Source organism: Triticum dicoccoides, chromosome 7B (genome assembly GCF_002162155.2).
Source record: "Triticum dicoccoides isolate Atlit2015 ecotype Zavitan chromosome 7B, WEW_v2.0, whole genome shotgun sequence".
Lineage (NCBI taxonomy): Eukaryota > Viridiplantae > Streptophyta > Magnoliopsida > Poales > Poaceae > Triticum > Triticum dicoccoides.
In genome coordinates this window covers 610,223,737-610,236,512 of record NC_041393.1, presented here as the reverse complement: position 1 = coordinate 610,236,512, position 12,776 = coordinate 610,223,737, and the positions used below count along the sequence as shown (strand labels likewise).

At 50.8% G+C, this 12,776-nt stretch overlaps 1 pseudogene; it reads left to right on the top strand.

Annotated features, from left to right (window-relative positions):
- Window positions 1-1,118: 1,118 nt before the first annotated feature.
- On the top strand, window positions 1,119-1,257 carry LOC119342411 (annotated as a pseudogene).
- Window positions 1,258-12,776: the final 11,519 nt, after the last annotated feature.

Genomic DNA, 12,776 nt, shown 5'->3' with positions numbered 1-12,776 from the left:
CACATACATCAGAACATTCAGATTGAGACAAAGTCGCTTCAATACAAGTGTGTGTTCACAAACATCGCAACATTCAGGTTTGGAGGAAGCTTTGGCATCGCCTCTGGCAGCTGCGACCACTGAGTTGCCGTCGTTCGCGGCCAATGTTGTCGGTGTGCGCATCCCCGCCAATCGGAGCTTCGACGTGGTGCTCCTGGGTCATCACCATTACAAGGACCACCGGTTATGGCCGCCTCCCTAGTGCTTGCCGTTGCAGGCTACCGTTGTGGGTGTCTACCGCTCCAGCAGGTGCAGGGCCATGGGGGATGGTGTCTCCACTGTCGGTCGTTGCAGCATGTCGTTGGTGTTAAATGATAGCTTGTAGAGATTGTATAGGCTAGTATTCGGTGACATATTGTCACGTACGTATTGTACATGCGGTTGTAATCCTGGGCAGGTTGTTAGCTAGGATAAGGTTAAGGTTTATCTTTACATTGCTTGGAGTAGAGGCCAAGCCTAGTAACAACCGGTGCGCCCTCATCTTGTAATCTGATGTGTCTATATAACATGCACGCGTCCCTGCCGAACAGCATACGCTTCCACAATTCTCTTTCTTTCTTATATGGTAATCAGAGCAATCCTCGAGCTCATCCATGGCGACATCTTCAAGTTCCTTCCCCTCCTCGCCGTTCGCTCACGCTGCCACAGAGAAGCTTACCAAGGGCAACCAAGCCCTATGGCGAGCGACCGTGCTCTCCGCCATCCGGGGAGCCCAGATTGCGAGGTACCTCGATGTCGAGCAGCAGCCGCCACCCATGAAGATCGATGTGACTTCCTCTGACGGCAAGACCACGTCGAAGGCGCCGAATCCTGACTTCCAAACCTGGTATGCGCAAGACCAACAAGTCTTCTCCTATCTCCTGACGACTCTTCCTCGTGAGATAGCCATCCAGGTTGCATCCTGTCACACATCGGCGGAGCTCTGGAACACGGTCGAGGGGATGCTTGCATCTCGCACTCGATCGCAGACCACAAACGTGTGCATCGCCCTCGCCAACCTGCAGAAGGGCAACCTCTCCATCACCGACTACGTCGGGAAAGTCAGAACCCTCACCGACGAGCTGATCGCCGCGGGAAAGAGGGTGGATGAGGAAGACATTGTCTCTCACATCCTCGCCGGACTCGATGAAGATTTTGATCCGGTCGTGTCTGCTATGTGCTCCAGGGTGGAGCCGGTTACTGCAGCTGAGCTCTTCTCGCAGCTGCTCAGCTTCGAGACGAGGCTGAATCTTCGTGGCGGTGGGTCGCAGTCCTCCGCCAACAGTGCCACCCGAGGCCGCAGGCAAGGCGGCGGAGGTGGTGACTGCGGCGGGCGTAGACAAGCTGGCAACGGTGGTGACCGCGGCGGCCGTGGCTACTCCAAGCCAGGAGGCCGTGGCAGTGGTGGTCACAGCGGCAATGGAGGCGGCAGCGGAGGCAACTACAACAACCATGCCTCTGCTCATCGGGTACAATGTCAGATCTGCGGAAAGATGGGACACCCGGCATGGAAGTGCTGAAAACGGTATGACGAATCCTACCAAGGCGTGGAGGATAAATCGGCCAACCTTGCAGCCCCGCAGTATGGCGTAGACACCAACTGGTATCTTGACAGTGGTGCTACTGATCATATCACGGGCGATTTGGAGAAGCTGACCGTACGTGATCGCTACAACGGCAATGAACGGATACATACTGCGAGCGGATCAGGTATGGATATTAAGCATATTGGTCGTTCAGCAATTCATACCCTAGATTGTGATCTCTACTTAAACAATATTCTTCATGTACCCGAAGCCAATAAAAGTCTCATATCTGCTAGTCGTCTTGCCATTGACAATAACTCCTTTGTTGAAATTCATCCTTACTCTTTTTCTGTTAAGGATCGGGGAACGAGGAGGTACTACTTCAAGGCGAGGGTAGAAGAGCTCTCTACCCAATTAGGCACACGAGCATTGACGTCAAGAAGCAAGTGCTAAGTGCTACCAAACTATCCTCGGATAGGTGGCACCGACGTCTAGGGCATCCTTCTCATGTTATTGTTAGCAAAGTCATTAGTCAAAATAATCTGCCGTGTGCTAGTTATTCCAATAAAGAGTCTGTATGTGACGCCTGTCAGAAAGGCAAAAGTCACCAACTTCCTTATCCAAATTCAATAAGTGAATCAAAATTTCCTTTAGAGCTTGTGTTCTCTGATGTTTGGGGTCCTGCTGTGGAAACAGTAGGAAGAAAGCAATATTATGTGAGTTTCATAGATGATTTCAGTAAATTTACTTGGATCTATCTTATCAAGCACAAACCCGAGGTGTTTCAAAAGTTTCATGATTTTCAGAAACTTGTAGAGCGACAGTTTGATCGAAAAATTCTTGCTCTCCAAACAGATTGGGGAGGGGAATACGTTAAACTCAACTCCTTTTTTTACCAAAATAGGTATATCTCACCATGTCTCCTGCCCTCACGCGCACCAACAGAATGGTTCAGCTGAGAGGAAACATTGTCACATCGTTGAAGTAGGTTTGTCTCTTCTTGCTCAAGCTTCCATGCCCCTGAAGTTTTGGGATGAAGCTTTCATTGCCGCAACCTACTTGATAAATCGGATGCCTAGCAAAGTAATCAACTTTGAAACACCTCTCGAACGTCTTTGTCATGAAAAACCCAACTATTCTATCTTAAGAATTTTTGGGTGTGCCTGCTGGCCCAACCTTCGACCGTACAACAATCACAAGCTTCAATTTCGCTCCAAGCAGTGTGCTTTTCTTGGGTATAGCAACCTTCACAAAGGTTTCGAATGTCTTGATATTTCCACCGGGCGTGTTTATATTTCAAGAGATGTTGTGTTGGATGAAAATGTCTTTCCTTTCTCTACACTTCATCCTAACGCCGGTGCTCGCCTTCATGCTGAGATCCTCTTGTTGTCACCAGATTTATTAAATTCTACTGATCAAGGGGGTGAACATATTGCTGATGATCATTTGTTTAATAATCCTAACCCTAATGGAGACAGCAGTGAAAAAAACAGCGCTCCAAATCGTCATGATTTTATGCAGCAACAGGGGCAGCAGGAAACACCTGGCGCGGAACACGAAGTAGATTCACCTGCATCTGCGCCTGCGGGCTCTGATCCCGCGAGATTTGGCGTCAGGGGGCAAACTGACGCGTCTGCGGATCCCCAGGCAGATCCTCTGGTGGCTCCTGGTCCCCGGTCGGGCGGGACTGGTGATGATTGGTCGGACGGACCCGACCCGCCTTCGCCCTCGCCTAGTGCGCGCCACGCGTCAGGTTCCTGCACGGGCGGCCCCAACACGCCCTCGTCGTCACATGGGGCGGGTGGAGTGTCGCCTGGCCCACGTACACGGGACCCGAGCCCAGGCAGTGCGGCGCGCAGTGCACCCGCGCGAGATTCCAGCTCAGTCAGGAGCGCGGCGACCGAGGGAGATTCGCCTACCTCTGCTTGATCGGATCAGGTACGAGGAGACGGGCTCGGATCTTCTGCGGCTGATAGTCCAGTACAAGATCATGCACCCGTACGAGTGACTATACGTTCACAAAAAGGTATTTTGAAACCAGCAAAGTTCAAAGATGGGACAGTCAGGTATGAGAAAAATTTCCGGTTTGCAAACTTTGCTTCTACTGGTGAACCTCAAAGTCTGTTAGAGGCACTAAATAATGATAATTGGAAAAAGGCTATGAATGTAGAGTATGAAGCTCTCATAAAAAATCAGACTTGGCACTTGGTATCTCCTAAGCAAGGGAGGAATGTTATAGATTGTAAGTGGGTATATAAGATTAAAAGAAAACCTGATGGCACAATAGACAGATACAAGGCTAGGCTAGTGGCCAAAGGCTTTAAGCAGCGTAATGGTATTGATTATGAGGACACGTTTAGTCCAGTTGTTAAAGCTGCTACTATTAGACTTGTTTTGTCTATTGCTGTTTCCAGGGGTTGGAGTCTTCGTCAATTGGATGTACAGAATGCGTTTTTACATGGCGTTCTCGAGGAAGAGGTTTATATGAGACAGCCACCTGGATTTGAGGATGGTTTGAAACCACATCATGTATGTAGGTTGGACAAGTCTTTGTATGGTCTAAAGCAAGCTCTGGAGCCTGGTATTCAAGGTTGAGTATGAAACTACAGCAACTGGGCTTTCGAGCTTCAAAGGGAGACACTTCTTTGTTCTTCTTCAAGAAAGGGAAGGTGATCATCTTTATGTTAATCTATGTTGATGATATAATTGTTGCTAGTTCATCACAAGAAGCTACCTCAGCCTTGCTAAAAAATTTGAGAAGTGAGTTTGCACTTAAAGACTTGGGTGAGTTACATTATTTCCTAGGCATTGAAGTAAAAAAGATGCATGATGGTATTATGTTAACTCAAGACAAGTATGCCAGAGATATAATCAAACGAGTAGGCATGAAGGACTGTAAACCTTCCAACACACCTATGTCTACTACTGATAAGCTGTCATTGCATGAAGGAAAGGTGCTAAGCGCCGAAGAGGGAACTAAGTACAGAAGTATAGTTGGTGCACTTCAGTACTTAACATTAACTAGACCTGATATATCATTTGCAGTAAATAAGGTCTATCAGTTCTTGCATGCTCCTACTTCCTTACATTGGACAGCTGTAAAGAGGATACTAAGGTATATTCGAGGAAGTACTGGAATAGGACTCAAGCTATGTAGGTCTCCATCAACTGGAATAAGTGCATTCTCTGATGCAGATTGGGTTGGGTGTCCAGATGACAGGAGATCTACTGGAGGTTTTGCTGTTTTCCTTGGGTCTAATCTTATATCTTGGAATGCTAAGAAGCAAGCAACAGTGTCACGTTCCAGTACTGAAGCAGAGTATAAGTCTCCGGCAAATGCAACTGCTGAGGTAATGTGGGTAGAAACTCTACTCAATGAACTAGGAATTGGAAGATCACATGTGTCACAGTTGTGGTGTGATAACTTGGGTGCAACATATCTCTCTACAAATCCTGTATTTCATGCCAGAACAAAGCATATAGAAATTGATTATCACTTTGTTCGTGAAAGAGTAGCACAGAAGCTGTTTGAAATACAGTTCATTCCAACAGGAGATCAAGTTGCTGATGGTTTCACTAAGCCTTTACAAATTCGACAGTTTCAAGCTTTCAAGAACAATCTAAATCTTGATCAGTTAAGATTGAGGGAGGATATTAAATGATAGCTTGTAGAGATTGTATAGGCTAGTATTCGGTGACATATTTTCACGTACGTATTGTACATGCGGTTGTAATCCTGGGCAGGTTGTTAGCTAGGATAAGGTTAAGGTTTATCTTTACATTGCTTGGAGTAGAGGTCAAGCCTAGTAACAACCGGTGCGCCCTCATCTTGTAATCTGATGTGTCTATATAACATGCACGTGTCCCTGCCGAACAGCATACGCTTCCACAATTCTCTTTCTTTCTTATAGTTCGTTGAGGAAGGCAAGGGCTCCCACCCGGCTAAGGGCACGTCGTGATCGACTCTGGACATGTCTCCGTCGCTCAGCAAATTAAACACGAAGAAACCGAAGCTGAACCGCCAATGGCTTTTCAGATTTGTGGGTAAAGAATAGGGGGATTATCTGTAAAATTGTGTTTAATTGGCTGGTTTAGGATTCTACCTCCCATATGGGTCATTCCTCGTCGATCTGATGGCCAACAACGGAAGTTTTTAGATTTTCACTGAACAAGTGTTTTCACCGAATACTTCTCTTTTATATATTGTTGCAATTTGCAGACTACAAATTCACACTATTGCCGTCACATTCTTTCCCCTTAATCTAAATCCAGGTTCATAAAACGCATTTCCAAAAACACCAGCATGCATTCGTTCTTCTTGATTGGTAGCCACTAGAAAAGGGTTTCATGACGCGTTAGGCATAAAGCAACAATGTACGAGACAATGCACGGAGAAATATTTATGAGGACAAAAGGCCTAGGTGTGAAACTTGCACGTTGCTGCCATACAGATCATTTTGACTCTTGACCATATCCATGCACGTTATTTTTGGCAACTATATCCATGCACGCTTGATGTCTATGACTCCTTAAATAATAAAGCCCAAGCGGGCATGCAAATAGCATCTTCTACAAGGTATCAGGCACAAAGGCCAGTTTCATTGGCCCGCCGCCCTGACGGTTGTTTTCAGATAACCAAATAAGGCCGCGCCACCGGCGCATTCCCCCTATACGGTATCACACAGTATGCTAACAGGATGAACCACGTTGGGTAGGATTCCACGTGATAAATCATCAGGCCAGCACCAGTAATACACTCACGCCTGCGTGCAGACCCAAACCCCGCCCTTAGAAGCGGAGATCCTACAACTGCCAGAGTAGCAAGTCGCGCATGCCTGTCAACATTTTGATATGACAGCCAACTATCCGGACACCAACCGAGGAGTCCGGACTGCTTCTCAAATAGCGGTTGGGGTCACCGGGGTCTGAGCAGGAACCTTTAGACCAACCAGGTGAGGACGTTCGGCGGCCTCCGCGCACTTACCTTCACAAACTAACTTTTATGCAGAACAGGTTTGGCGGCGTGAAGTCGGCCCGGACACACAAGGATAGGACCATGCAGGCTGACGACAGTTCGGACTCACCTTCGATACTCACAGCCCCCTCCAGTCCGGCCACCGCAGGTTCCGCCAGAAAACCATCTCTTCTTCATAATCATAAATCGCATTCATACGCATAGACATATCATATTACTGCAATGCGTAGACTTAACTAAAAATGCACCGGTCGTCGTTTATCATAGACGCCTCTTTGCCACAAAAGTGGCAGCCACGGTTTGTGTCACGCCCGGTTATGCGAGGGGCTACATAGTACGGCAATAAAGTCCAACCACCTTCTCGGTCGCTCGGCACCCCGAACTTATAGCACTATATGCATCAGCTCCGAATCATGTCTTGGGTCATTAGTTGGGTTTGCCCTGCTCCCATGTTTTGGTACCTTACGTTCCGTTCCGTCGGCTAAGGTAGCGCTAGGAGAACTACTGCGATTGTGTCCTGGATCTGCCGAACGAGCACCTCAGTAGAGAAAGCCGAAAACCGACTATCATGATGCGGCGAGAGCTGGTCAGCTGTTCGAGAGGTTTGAAAATCCTTAAAGATTTATTCCGCATAACGCCACTATAAAATGCAGATTGCGACGGGTCGGTCTACTGATCAAGTGCCAATAGAACCCCTAGTCCGGCCTTCCGGACACTAGGGGCTGCGCCGACCATACTCGAGTTCCTATGGATAAGTGAGAGTAGTAAAGCCCTATAGTCCGACTGCCTGGTTCATGGTGAGAAACGCCTCCTTATAAGGACCGAACCATGGGATAAAGAGTGTTCAGAAATACCCCGAACACCCCCGTACTTCTCACGTGGGGGCTGAAGCCGACGACTGGCCAACTCTCAAGATTTACATACAATAAACAGCCGCAAAGGAAGAACATATGTTCAAAACCAAACAGGCAACATATAATATAAGTGCCATTATCCCATATTACAAACGTTGGCAAAAATGCCCTCAAGGAAATATAATGTCTTTGGTGCACTTATCCGCTGCCAGGCGGGCACCCTTCATTATACCTTCATAATACAGTTCGGGCTTGCGATGCTCCTTACCCTCTGGTGGCCCCTCAGTTATCAACTTCTTCGCGTCGAGCTTCCCCCAATGCACTTTCGCATGGGCAAGAGCCATTCACGCACCTTCTATACAGACTGATCGCTTCATAATATCAAGCCGAGGACAGGCGCCCACAATCCGCTTGACGAGTCCGAAGAAACTGCTGGGAATTGGATCTGCAGGCCACAGCCGGATGATCAAGTCCTTCATGGCCAGTTCGGCCGCCTGGTGCAGTTCGACCAGCTGCTTCAGCTGATCGATAAAAGGCACCGGATAGTTCGGCGCTAGATACTGCGACCAGAAGTTCCTCCCCGCAGACTCACCCTCCTCGGACTGGTAAAATTGGGCAGCATCTGATATACTACGAGGCAGATCCGCAAACGCCCCTGTAAAATCAAGAATTCAGCTTGCCGCTTAGAGTTCTCTGCATTATAACATCATAACGGCCATAGATAAAACAGACCTTACCAGCCGCGACTTTCCGGGCCTCCTGAATGTCCCGTACAGCACCTCGGGCTTCTTCCCGAGCATCTTCCGCGGCTTGGAGAGCTTGGGCGAGTTCGGATTCTTTCCCTACTAGACTCTGCTAAAAGCTCTCGCTTTTCGTCACAGCATCCTGCAGCTCCCGCTCAGTTATGACGACCCTGGCCTTGTGTTTTTCACGCAGAGCCTGCTCGGCGGCAGCCTTCTCTTGGGCACCAGTCACTGCCTTCTTTAGTGCCTCATATTCGGCACTCGCTCCTAGGGCGTATAACATAAATGCTTTTCAATAGGCACACTTATTCATTTGTACCCAATGCAAGACAATGTTCGAACATACCTTGCTTCTCATCCAATTGTTTCTTCACACGGCCAAGTTCTTCTTCGGCGCGTTCCAGGCTCTGCTTCAATTCGAACACTTCCACATCATGAGTGGCCGTCCTCTCCGCAGAAGCATGTTTTAAAACAAATGGGTATACACCAGTAAATAAAGGTTCCCATTACAATAGAGGGTTTGATCCCCTGTCCGGCTTACTTTCGCCGGACAGTGTATCAGGGGCTACTCCTCATATCATGATAATTCTTCAAAGGTTCCTTAGAAACCATACCTCAAAAGCCTTTATAAGGCCAAGACAAGACTCATTCAGCCCGCTTTCGGCAGCCTGAATCTTTCCAACCACCGCACCCATAAGGGTCTGATGTTCATCAACGACAGACGCGTTCTTTAATGCTGACAACAGACCACCCGACAGCTCAGCGTATGCTGAGGTGGCCGGCGGAGTAGGCAAACCTCCCTCCATGGAGGATGGCCGCTTGCCCGATCCCGGAGTCTTAGGGGCATCTAGAACTTTATCCGGCCCCGGATCTCTTTGAGACGACACCTCGGTGTCGCGCCCGGACTTCGAAAAAGGAATCCCCGGAGGCGTCTTGCTCGCCATGGCATTCAAGCTTAACGAATCCTCCGATGAGGATTGTCCGGCGGGAGACCTTACCGGGCTGTATGAGATGTGGCAACAGTTAAAATTACTGTACACAAACAACCTTGGATACATAGATGTATTCGGATTTCGGTTACTTACGATTTTCCCAGGGGCTGGGCCTCGGGATCCCACTCCGGGCTGTTATCGGCGGCCGGGGTGGATGCCCCTGGAGGAGAACCTCGCCCTTTCTTTGGCGACTCGGCCTCCAGGGACGGGGAAGCAGCGCGCTTCTTCTCGCCTGCAGAGCGAGGCTCGTCCTCCTCTGCCTCCTCCTCTTCGTCTTCGGAAGATGGAACATCACTGGAGCCTTCGGACCTGGTATCCGGAGCCTCGCGACAACGGAGGCCACTCCAGGTCTTCTTGACCTGCTTGGAGGCCTCCTTCTTGGGTGCCTTGTAAGGTGCAGGGACCAGCATCTTCGTCAGAAGAGGTCCGACTGGTTCCTCCGACAACGGGGCCGGACATTGTATCGGCTCCACCCATTTTATCCATCCCTAAAGCCACAATGAAGCACGATTAAAACGTCCCCCTCATGATATGCCAGCTGAAGCCTGGAGGGACAGGGCATGGCTGTAACTTACCGGGCTTGCAGAATGGGATAGGTGATACCCCCGGTCCTCGGAAGAGTCTGGCCATGATTTGCTGGACTTAAAGAGCACCTTCCAGATATCCTCATGGGAGGAATCATAGAGCTCCCGGAGGGTTTGGTGGTCGGTCGGGTCAAATTCCCATAAAGTACAGGCTCAATGCTGGCAAGGGAGAACCAGGCGAACTAGCATCACCTGGACCACGTCAACAAGCTTGACGTCCTTGTCGACCATACTTCGAACACGCGTCAGGAGCAGTGACAGCTCATTAGATGAGCACCACTTCGGGCCCTTCTTGGGCCATGACGTTAGCCGCAGTGGAGCTCCAGACCTGAACTCGGGAGCTGCTGCCCATTTTTCGCCACGTGGTTCGGTGATATAAAACCACTGCTGCTGCCACTCCTTGACGGAGTCGTTAAAAGTGCCCTTCGGCCAAACAACCTTGGGCATCTTGCTCACCATGGCGCCGCCGCACTTGGCGTGTTCGCCACTCACCACCATGTGCTTCACATTGAAAATCTTCAGCCACAGGCCGAAGTGAGGCGGAATCCGGAGGAAAGCCTCGCACACGACGATGAACGTCGAGATATTGAGAAAAGAATTGGGGGAAAGATCGTGAAATTCAATCCCGTAGTAATACATGACTCCCCGAACAAATGGATGGAGGGAAAACCCGAGCCCGCGGACAAAATGCGGAAGGAACACGACTCTCCCGTGGGGCTCTGGAGTAGGGACGACCTGTCCCGCTGATGGGAGACGGTGGGCAATCTTCTTGGCCAAGTACCCCGGCTTCTCGGAGTCTCTTGATATCCTTCTCCCGGACAGTAGAGGCCAACCATTTGCCTCCTGCTCCGGATCCGGACATCTTGGAAAAACCTCTCTTCGATGGAGAAGAAGAGCGCTTGGGCGTTGGGGCTCGAGCAGAGGGGAATTAGTTAGCAGGAGGAGAAGGCATGGGTAAAAGAGGAAGATGCCCTATCTCTTTATAAGAGAAGGTAAAGAGCTTTTTTGCGCCTCCCCACTTACCTGGTAGAACCCTCTGGTCTCCCACTCGCCGCGATTAGCGGTACGGTTGGATTACCCATACCCGTATTGATGAGAATCCCGTGATGAGGGGACACGATCTTCGCTTCGACAAGACGTGCTAAGGAAACCGCCTCGCAGTATATGTTGTGGCTGGTAGTGGAAAGACGGTTCGATCTAACCGAAAGGGCGTGTCACGTCGCCTAAAAATTATCAACTAAAGTATCATTCTCTCTACGTTGGCACGAGAAGATCATTTTGCAGATCCGGACACGACCTACGTGTTCGATAATAACCTTGGAGTATTCGGAGGAGGAACCCGCCTTGCAATGCCGAAGACAAGACTGCGCGCCAGACTCATCGTCATTGAAGCCTGGTTCAGGGGCTACTGAGGGAGTCCTGGATAAGGGGGTATCCAGACAGCGGGACTATATTCATCGTCCGGACTATAGAAGCGTCAAGATACAAGACTCAAGACTTCGGCTCGTGTCCGGATGGGACTCTCCTTTGTGTGGAAGATAAGCTTGGCGATCTGGATATTATGTTTCCTTCCTTGTAACCGACTCCATGTAAACCCTAGCTCTCCGGTGTCTATATAAACTGGAGAGGATGGTCCTTAGAAGACAGATCACATTCGCAATCATACCATCATAGGCTAGCTCTTAGGGTTTAGCCTCTACGATCTCGTGGTAGATCTACTCTTGTATTCCACATATCTTCAATATTAATCAAGCAGGAAGTAGGGTTTTACCTCCATCGAGAGGGCCTGAACCTGGGTAAACATTGTGTCCCTTGCTTCCTGTTACCATCAGCCTAAGACGCACAGATCGGGACCCCCTACCCGAGATCCGCCGGTTTTCACACCGACAGCAAGGATAGTCGCCTCTCCTCCTTCTCCAACCCTAGATCTGTCTCCTGTGCGTGAGGCTTGTGGGCCCTCCGTACCGTTTCAGTTGGGCCTTTCTGGGCCGTCTGCTCAGGCTGGGCCGCCATCGTGGTCGTCTTTTTCTGATTTCCCCCCTCCATTTTGGGCCCTGAGCCCAGCGCGTCTCTCGTGCCTTCCTCTACTTCGGCCGGCCCGGCCTGCGTCTCCCCCCTCCCGGCCTAGCTTGCACTGGGTATTTATGGGTCCGAAAGGGTTCGGCCCCCCCATTCTAGGGTTCCTGCATCTCACTCCGACCTGCGTTGTTTCCGTCTCCGCATCCCTACCTACCGTAGATCTCCTCCCCCCCACCTCTCTCCCTCCCTTTCGCGGCGGTGGTTGCCATGGATAGCTCCCGTGGGTCTTCGAGCGAGGCGGTGTCGGGCATGAAGCGGCGGCGGGAGGACGCGGGCGATGGGGTGGCCGATCTGGAGCTCGAGGCTTCCCTCCGCTCCAAGCTTGAGGCCGAGCAGGCGGCTCGGCAGCAGGTGGCCCGTGAGTGCGAGGCTTGGGCAGCGGGGCCCGAGAGGTTCTAGGGCGGTGAGCGTGCTAGGGCGGCGGCACCGGCCGTGGAGGGATTTGGATCTGAGGCCCCCGGATCGGGCGGGTCTGGGGTTGATCCATGGGAGGCCGCGGCGGCTGCTGGTGGCTCTGGTCCTGCGGCCCGTCCCCCTCCTCCTCCCCCGCATGGCCCGGCTCCCCTAGCTCATGGCGGCGGCCGCGGCCCCGGTCCATCGTGTGGGTTCGGTGGGCGCTCGTTGGGTCGCGGGGGCGGCGGCTCTGGCTCCCTCGGTCGTCGGCTCCCGGCGTCTGGCCCTGGTTCGTCCTCTGGCGCCTTGGGCGATGGGATCCTCCCTCCTCCTCCTCCTCCTCCTCCACCGGCCCATCCATCTCCTCTGCCTCTCCAACCTCCAAACCCTAATCTCACATGTTTGGCTTGTCACCAACCTGGTCACTTCCAATCCCACTGTTTCAATCCCCCGTTCTGCCTGATCTGTAGAGAGGACGGCCATCTGACCGTGAACTGCCAAAACCGTCGCAAATATGCTTCTTTTAAGCTTTTTGGTCAAGGCCTCCCTGGTTACTCCTTCGCGCTTGATAGTGATATCCCTCAGGTGGCAGTGGCTCCTGCGCTCTCCAAC